The sequence below is a fragment of the Orycteropus afer genome, unplaced genomic scaffold, assembly GCF_000298275.1.
Source record: "Orycteropus afer afer isolate SDZICR_OR568_19922 unplaced genomic scaffold, OryAfe1.0 scaffold00108, whole genome shotgun sequence".
Taxonomy (NCBI): Eukaryota; Metazoa; Chordata; class Mammalia; order Tubulidentata; family Orycteropodidae; genus Orycteropus; species Orycteropus afer.
Window position 1 is genome coordinate 8,886,912 of NW_006921695.1, and position 8,004 is coordinate 8,894,915.

Consider the following 8,004-nt stretch of genomic DNA (forward strand, 5'->3'; position numbering starts at 1 on the left):
AACAATCCCATTGCACATTAGCACTTCTCTCCTGCACACTGACACACACACACATCTTGACCTATGATTTTTCATTTTTTTTTACACCTTTGTCTCCGTGATTTGTGGCAAGTGTGAAGTTATTTCCAAAGTGTTATTAATGAATGACTTAGAAAGTGGGAAGTGTGTCTGTCTAAGCCGAGTTTATCCAGGCCAGTGGCAGCTGGTACCCAGAGGCAGAGCGAATGCCGAGTTTAGATTACAAAGAGCTATTGATCCTGACAGTAAAGCACGCCTAGAAATGAAATTGACATGGAATGAACCTGACATTGAAATATTATCTTATAATCTTGAAAAGCATGATAGAGGATTCAATTATATAACCAAAGGGATTTAGAGAAAATGAATTAATTGGTACTGATTTTTTCCTTCAAACATGTATTTTCCTGTGTAAGTCAGTCTCACTTTGTACATAATTAGTTGTTATGGTTTTGTACTTTTTCGTTAATCAACTTCAATAATGATTTAGCTTAGTTATTAGAAAGTTTTGAATTTGTGCTAAAGCAAAACAAATATTCAGCAAAGCTGTAGATGTAATTGGAGTCCAGGCTGTAAGTTAGAGGCTTAGTCAGGACTGGGAGTGAATTCATTTTTTAGCTGCCATTGAGTCATCTCTGAATGTTGCCCAATCATGTGCCATTTTCAAGATCATTGGCATATTTCAGTCTATTGTCACTATTGTGTCAATCCATCTCAATGCGTGCTTTCCTCATTTTCACTGATCCTCCACTTTATCAGACATGATGTCCTTTTCTAATGATTGATCTTTTTTGATGATGTATCCAAAGTAAGCAAGCTGGATTCTCCTCCATACTCAATTCTAAGGAACATTCTAATTGTATTTGTTCTAAGGGTAATTTATTTGTGTTGACAGTCCATGATGTATTCCATATTCTTTGCCATCACTACATTTAGAATTAATCAATTCTTCTAGCTTTCTTTTTCATTGTCTAGTTTTTGTATGTATATGAGGTAATTAAAAAGATCCTATGATACCTTACAATCTCTGGGTTAGAATCCAGACTCTACAACTGAGAGAACTAATCACAGAACAGTTATTTATTTCTGCGCTTTATGTTCTTCAGGAGCTCTGGTGGTGTAGTGCCTAAGGCATTTGACTGTTAACGAAAAGGCTGGTGGTTCAAACCCACTAGCTACTCCTCAGAAGGAAAATTGGACTATCTACTTCCGAACAGATCCTGCCTCAGAAACCCAAGGAGGGGTCGCTATGAGTCAGATCTGACTTGACAGCTGTGATTTTTTTTTTTTTTTTTAATGTAAGATATGGGCCCGATAATTCCCATTTCACTGTGATTGTTCTGAAGCATACATAAAATATGTTATTGGTACAGGTGTATATAATATGATTAATAAAATTCATTTTATGTATATTTGAATAAAACTGTCATATATCTTATCTTAGGAGATTGAACAATTGTATGAAGCCAACAGGAGAAATATTTGCAGTTGTATTTTATAGATGGGAAAAGATGCTCATAAAGTTAAGTGACTTTCTAAAATTCCCAAGCAGGGCTTAAAATTCAGGTCTTCTCCCGCCCTACTGTTCTTGATTCAACCACTAGTGTATTCCAATAGTTTAGTCTTCAGTTAATACATTAAATATCCTAATAGGATTTTTTTTGTCTTGCTTTTTTCTTCTCTAAAAGACTAATTACACTTTTAATTAACCATTTATTCAACAGATATTTTATGAGTAGGTCCTATGTATTAGCCATTGCTCTGCAAGTATGAACAGAAAAATAAAACTCTCTCCCCCATGAAGCTTGTATTTCAGTAAAATTGAATAATTATTTTAGCCAACACTCATGACTGCTGTTATACCCTAGACACAGTCCAGGATTAAACATATAACAAGTCCTTGTTCTGATATTGTGGATGAGGAAATATAGTAAGAAGAAATGCTGATAAATGATGGTGGGTGGGCTAAGAGCTCTGCAGGGAGTGGTCAACTCTGACTGATGGCCCCTTCATCTGGGTCAGAGAAGAACTGTGCTGCATAAGGTTTCCAGTGGGTTATTTATCAGAAGTAGATCACCAGATCTTTCTTCCAATGCACTCCTGGGTAGACTCTACCCTTCAACATTTTGGTTAATAGCTGAGCATGTTAACCATTTGCACACCTAGAAATAGACATGGTGATGTGAGAGGGGGTTAGTTCAACCCTGATGAGTCTAGCATGTCTTCACAGAGATGCTGACCAATGAGCTTGACCTTGAAGTGCAATCTTGTTACCTGAAACCAATGTAGAAGTTTCCAATTGGAGAAGCTCCTAATTGTTGCTTTCAAAATTAGGACATTTGGTTTAATACCTAGAAAATTATAACCTTGCTGGGTTATTAAACTATATGAGTTTTCTGAAATAATTGGGCATCTTAATACAAGGAAAAAATGTACTTTAGCATGTTTTATTAGTATATTCAGAAATAATGTAGATATATTTATGCATGAAGTACCTATTTTATGGATTCTGCAAAAAATTTACATGTGAAATTGCACATTGGCAGGCAAAGGAGAGAGCACAGGGATATTCAAAATAGATTATATATACATTATATATATACTATATATATATATATAGTAATGGATTATATATCTATCTATATAAAGATTTAAAATACATATTTTTTCTAAGGCATTTGACTGCTAACCAGAAGGCTGGCAGTTCAAACCCACCAGCCACTCCTCAGAAGGAAGGTTGGGCAATCTGCTTCCGTAGTGATACTGCCTTGGAAACCCAAGGAGGGGTCGCTAAGAGCTGGATCCAACATGACGGCAGTGAGTAGATTTTTTTGTGTGTGTTTTTTTAGTTTAATCCTTTCTAAGTCCATGTATTACAGCTTTCTTTGCTTATGCAAGTTTGTCTAATTGGCTTAATTTAATTTTAATGAAGCCCTCAAAATCACCTTGCATCTTATCATTCTTGCCCTGCCATCACGTAGCATATAGAGTATAGTTCCTCATTTGAGGAACTACAATATCTCTCATAGTGATAGAACACATTGCTCTATCATTTTTTTCTTTCTACATTTCACTTTTATTCCATCATAGCTGGAGTAGGTAAGCCATAACCAATTTTTAATATCTTAGAACAAAATATAGAGGAGAATATTAAGGGTACTCATTATGGATGTTTAATATTCAAGCTACCTAGAGGAGATATATATGGGAGCTCTGGTAGCGTAGTGCCTAAGGCATCTGACTGCTAACCAGAAGGAAGGTTGGGCAATCTACTTCTGTAGTGATATCACCTTGGAAACCCAAGGAGAGGTCACTATGAGTCAGACCTGACTCGATGGCAGCAGTTTAGAGGAGATATATAAGGATATCTAGGTTCCCAGGGTGGTATAAGTGGGTTTTGCATGACTATTAACCAAAAGAGTGGCAGTTCAAATGCACCCAGGGTGATGTGGAAGAAAGGCCAGGTCACTGAGTTTTATAAAAGTCAAGAAAACCTTATGGAGTGCAGTTCTATTCAGACACATGTGGAATCTCCATGAGTCAGAATTGATTCTATTGCAAAAGTTTTTTTCCTTTTTCTTTTCTTTTTTTTTTTTTTACATATACTACATTCTTCTTGTGCTGGGGCTGTTCCAGTCTGAAGTAGAAGGGAAGGGCATAGACATGCTCAGCTGGACTGAGATGAGAGAGAAATGAGTTAAGGAAGAACATGTCTCAGACCCATGCCTAATTAAATGCTTGTCATGGGTTCAGTAAGGAAAAGACACTGATTAATTTCTTTAACAAATATCCCTTAAATACCTACTGTGTAGTAGGTACTCTACTGGGTTGTGGAGAAACAAAGCCTAGTAGGATACATTCCCTACCTGAGAGAGCTCAGTGTTGTGGGCATTTATCTTGCTAGGAAAAATAGGACTCAAGTAAAAATCCATTTTTAAAAAATAAAAACTGGAATTAAAACTATTTTGAGCATAGAATAGGTGAGTAAACACTTTCTCTAAAATCACCTACTATATACTCTCAAGTATATACTTGAGATATACTCAAGGACTGATTATATCTTGATCTCTGTTGTGTTCTTAGTTTATCACAATCCAACAAAAAGTCAGGAGCCACTTCATATTTATGGAACAAATCAATAGATTGATTGGTCCAGGTCAGCCCTCATGAATCCACACTTCTCTGAACTACCAAAATCCACTTACATGAAGGTGGTGTTATTGTACATGTGCTATTCTCCTTTCATTGACTGGCTTCATCAAGCGAATTGTAAACTTTAAGTATAGGACTATGGCTAGACCATTCTGAACTTCCAAAGCATATGGCATAGCTATGGGAGGCATTCTGATGAGTGTGTGAACTGGGAAATGTTGATATGAAGCCAGGACACTGTGATGTGCCTCTCCCTGTAATAACATAAATTCTTGCTTCAGTCCTCTGTAGCAGGGATCCTCCTCAAGGCACCTCTCTGGAATGTTGTCTAAAGATTCTTCTTCTTCTCTCCCATAACATTCATCTGTCCACACCCTAGGTTAACTGATAGGCAATGACTCCAGAGTTCCAAACAGTCATATTAGAGCAACTGCCACAACAATGATCAGTTGCTGGAGGTTCTCTCTTAATGTCAGAGTAATTCCTTGATCCTGAGCAGTGTAAATGGTTACAGAATTATAACTTTCATTACAATTTATGCTTCACAATTTATAAATTATAAATTGTTATACAATTTATAATCCCAAAGTTATGTTTTGTAAATTGTATATATGAATTATAAATTTCATTACAGTGTAAATAGTTCTGAATTGAAAATTCAGAATTAGAGGTCAGAGTACTATGGTTTAAACTAACTCTTTTTAAACCTATGCAATTTAGAAACCTCCTTATTTGCTTAATGGAGAGGACCATATTTTCATTCTTCTCTTGATCATGACATAGTATTCTGGAACTCAAACTTAATATCATCTGTTATCACACACAGAGGATTTCTATTTGTAAATTAAAGAGCAGGTTCATCATATGTTATGGATTGAATTGTGTTCTTCCAAAAAAGATGTTGACTTTCTGGCCCTTGTACCTGTAGAAGTGATCCTCTTAAGACATAGGGATTCTTGGTTCTGGTAAGATGGTGGAATAGGCAGAAAAACTACACAGACCCTCTTCAATAAAGAAAAGGGGAACCAATTAACACAGGTAGAGAAGATAATCCTGGAGCCTTGAGCTTTGAAATGAAAGATAGAGAAGTGGACTAAACTCTAACTAGTAGAAGAACTTGCATGAAGTCACAGAAGAAGGAAATACAAACAGCCAAGGGACACTAGGACCTAAGAATTAACCTAAAAATTGGTCCTTCTAGCCAGGGGCTGCATGGATGACTGCACTGGTGGCTGGTGAATAAAAGGAGAAACAGTGAAGTGCTGAGCTGTGGACTTTTGCCTGTCTGGTAGGTGCAGCCATTTTGAATATTTACAAGTGCTTTAGCCATTTTGGATATTTAAAGCAATTTAAAGAAGAGTTTTCTCTCAGATTCCAGGGACCTGAGAATAGGCTCCACTTGCCGAAGACTGCAAGGACATTCTGGACATGAATGATTGGAAAGGTGTGATATTCCCCTTGTTACTCTTATACCCCACACCCTCTTAATGAACAAAGGTGCAGCAATCCCTCACTCCCTCCCACCAACTTCCTGGGCCAGCAAGAATTCCATCCCAGTCTTGGTGCTTTGACCAAACCTGGATGCCCTGTCCTGCCCTGCCCAGATTTTAAAAATTTTTTTATCATTTATTTTTTTACTTTGTTTTTTATTCTGTTTCAAAATTATTATTAATACTAATTTTTTAAATTAATCTTTATTATTATTATTCTTTAGTCTTCCCTTCCCAGGTTCTAGTTTTCAGCTTTTTTTCTCTTCCTTGTTCCTGGTTCCCATTTTTTTTTTTTTTTTTTCTAAGCATTAAGAGACAGATCAAGAAAAACACTGACAAAATTAAGGAAAACATAGATAAAACTCTAGAACAATTTCAGAAGAAAATAAAAGAACAAAATGATAAAATAAATGAAATATTAGACATGATACAAAATCTACAGATAGAAACCCAGAAGATAAATACTAAATTTCCAGAAAGAGAAAACACTTTGAAAGGGCAAAGGAGTAGAATTGAATCAGTGGAAGAGAGAATTAATGAGACTGAAGACAAATACCTGAATACTTCTTTGGAAAAGGATCAATCAGAAAAAAGATCAAAACAAAATGAAGAAAGCCTAAGATTTATGTAGGATATGATCAAAAGGAATAACCTACTTGTAATTGGAATTCCAGAACAGGAAGAGAAAAATAAAACCACTGAGAAAACTGTCCAAGACTTGTTGGAAGAGAACTTACCTCATATGATGAAAGATGAGAATATATCCATTCAGGAGGTCCAACAAACCCCAAACAGAATAAATAGCAAAAGAAAATCACCAAGACATATCATCATCAAACTCACCAAAACCAAAGACAAAGAGAGAATCCTGAAAGCAACACACCAAAAATATAAAACTACTTACAAAAGACAGCCAATAAGAATAAGCTCTTATCTCTCAGCAGACACCATGCAGGCGAGAAGGCAATGGGTATGAAACACTGAAAGACAAAAAATTTCCAACCAAGAATTAAATACCCAGCAAAACCGTCCCTCACATAGTGAAATTAGGAGATTTCCAGATAAGCAAAAAGTAAGGGAATTTGTTAAAACCACATCAACCTTACAAAAGGAACTAACAGGTGCCCTTTGAGAAGAGAATAGCAAACAACAACCAACAATTAATACACAAGATGACATAATCCAGAAACCAACACAGCTATGGAAGTATGCAAAGTAAAATAAGCTTACAAGATTGTAAACAGGGAACTAGAGGCATAAATTGGCAAAGAAGGACAACAACAAACCAAAAAGAGGGAAAAATAGTTTAGTTACAGAACTAAATGGTGAGGAAGTCAAGAGAATTGCAAGATAGAATGGTCTGCTCTAAACATAGGGAGAAAATTATAAATAACAGGGTAACCTCAAAGAAAAATGATAAATCTTCACATCATAATAAAAAAAGAAGACAATCACAAATATTTACCAAATACTAAAACAATAGAAACAATGGAAATGATAACATGATTCATAAACATAATGACCTCAGCACAGAAAATCATATGGAACAGCAAAACCAAGAACACCATGAAAATACACATAACAAAATGACAGCAACCAATTCACACTTGTTGATAATTACACTGAATGTCAATGGATTAAATGCACCACTCAAGAGACAGAGAGTTGCAGACTGGATAAGAGAACATCAATAAGCTGTCTACAAGAGACACACCTTAGAGACCAAGACAAAAATAGACTAAAAAATCAAAAGTTGGAAAAATATATATCAAGCAAGTGGCAACCAAAAAAGAGCAGGAGTGGCAATATTAATTTCTGATCAACTTGACTTTAAGACAAAAACCACCATAAGAGACAAGAAAGGACATAATATAATGATTAAAGGATCAATTGAACAAGAATGTATGACCATAATAAATATCTATGGACCCAAGAAAAGAGCCCCTAAAATACATAAATCAGATTTTAACAGAATTGAAAAGGCAATAGATGATTTCACAATCATAGGAAAATTTAATACACCACTTTTTATGAAAGATAGAACAACTGGAAAGAAGCTCAGTAAAGATCCAGAAGAACTAAACAATACAATCCACCAACTTGACCTAATAAACATCCACAGAGCACTTCATCCAGGAACAGCACATTATACATTTGTTTCCAGTCTATATAGATCATTGTCCATGATAGAACATACGTTAGGCCATAAAGCAAGCCTTGGTATTTTTATTTGCCATCAAGTCAGGCCTGACTCATAGAGACCCCTCCTTTGGTCTCTGAGGTGGTATCACTATGGAAGTAGATTGCCCAACCTTCCTTCCAAGGAGTGGCTGGTGGGTTTGAA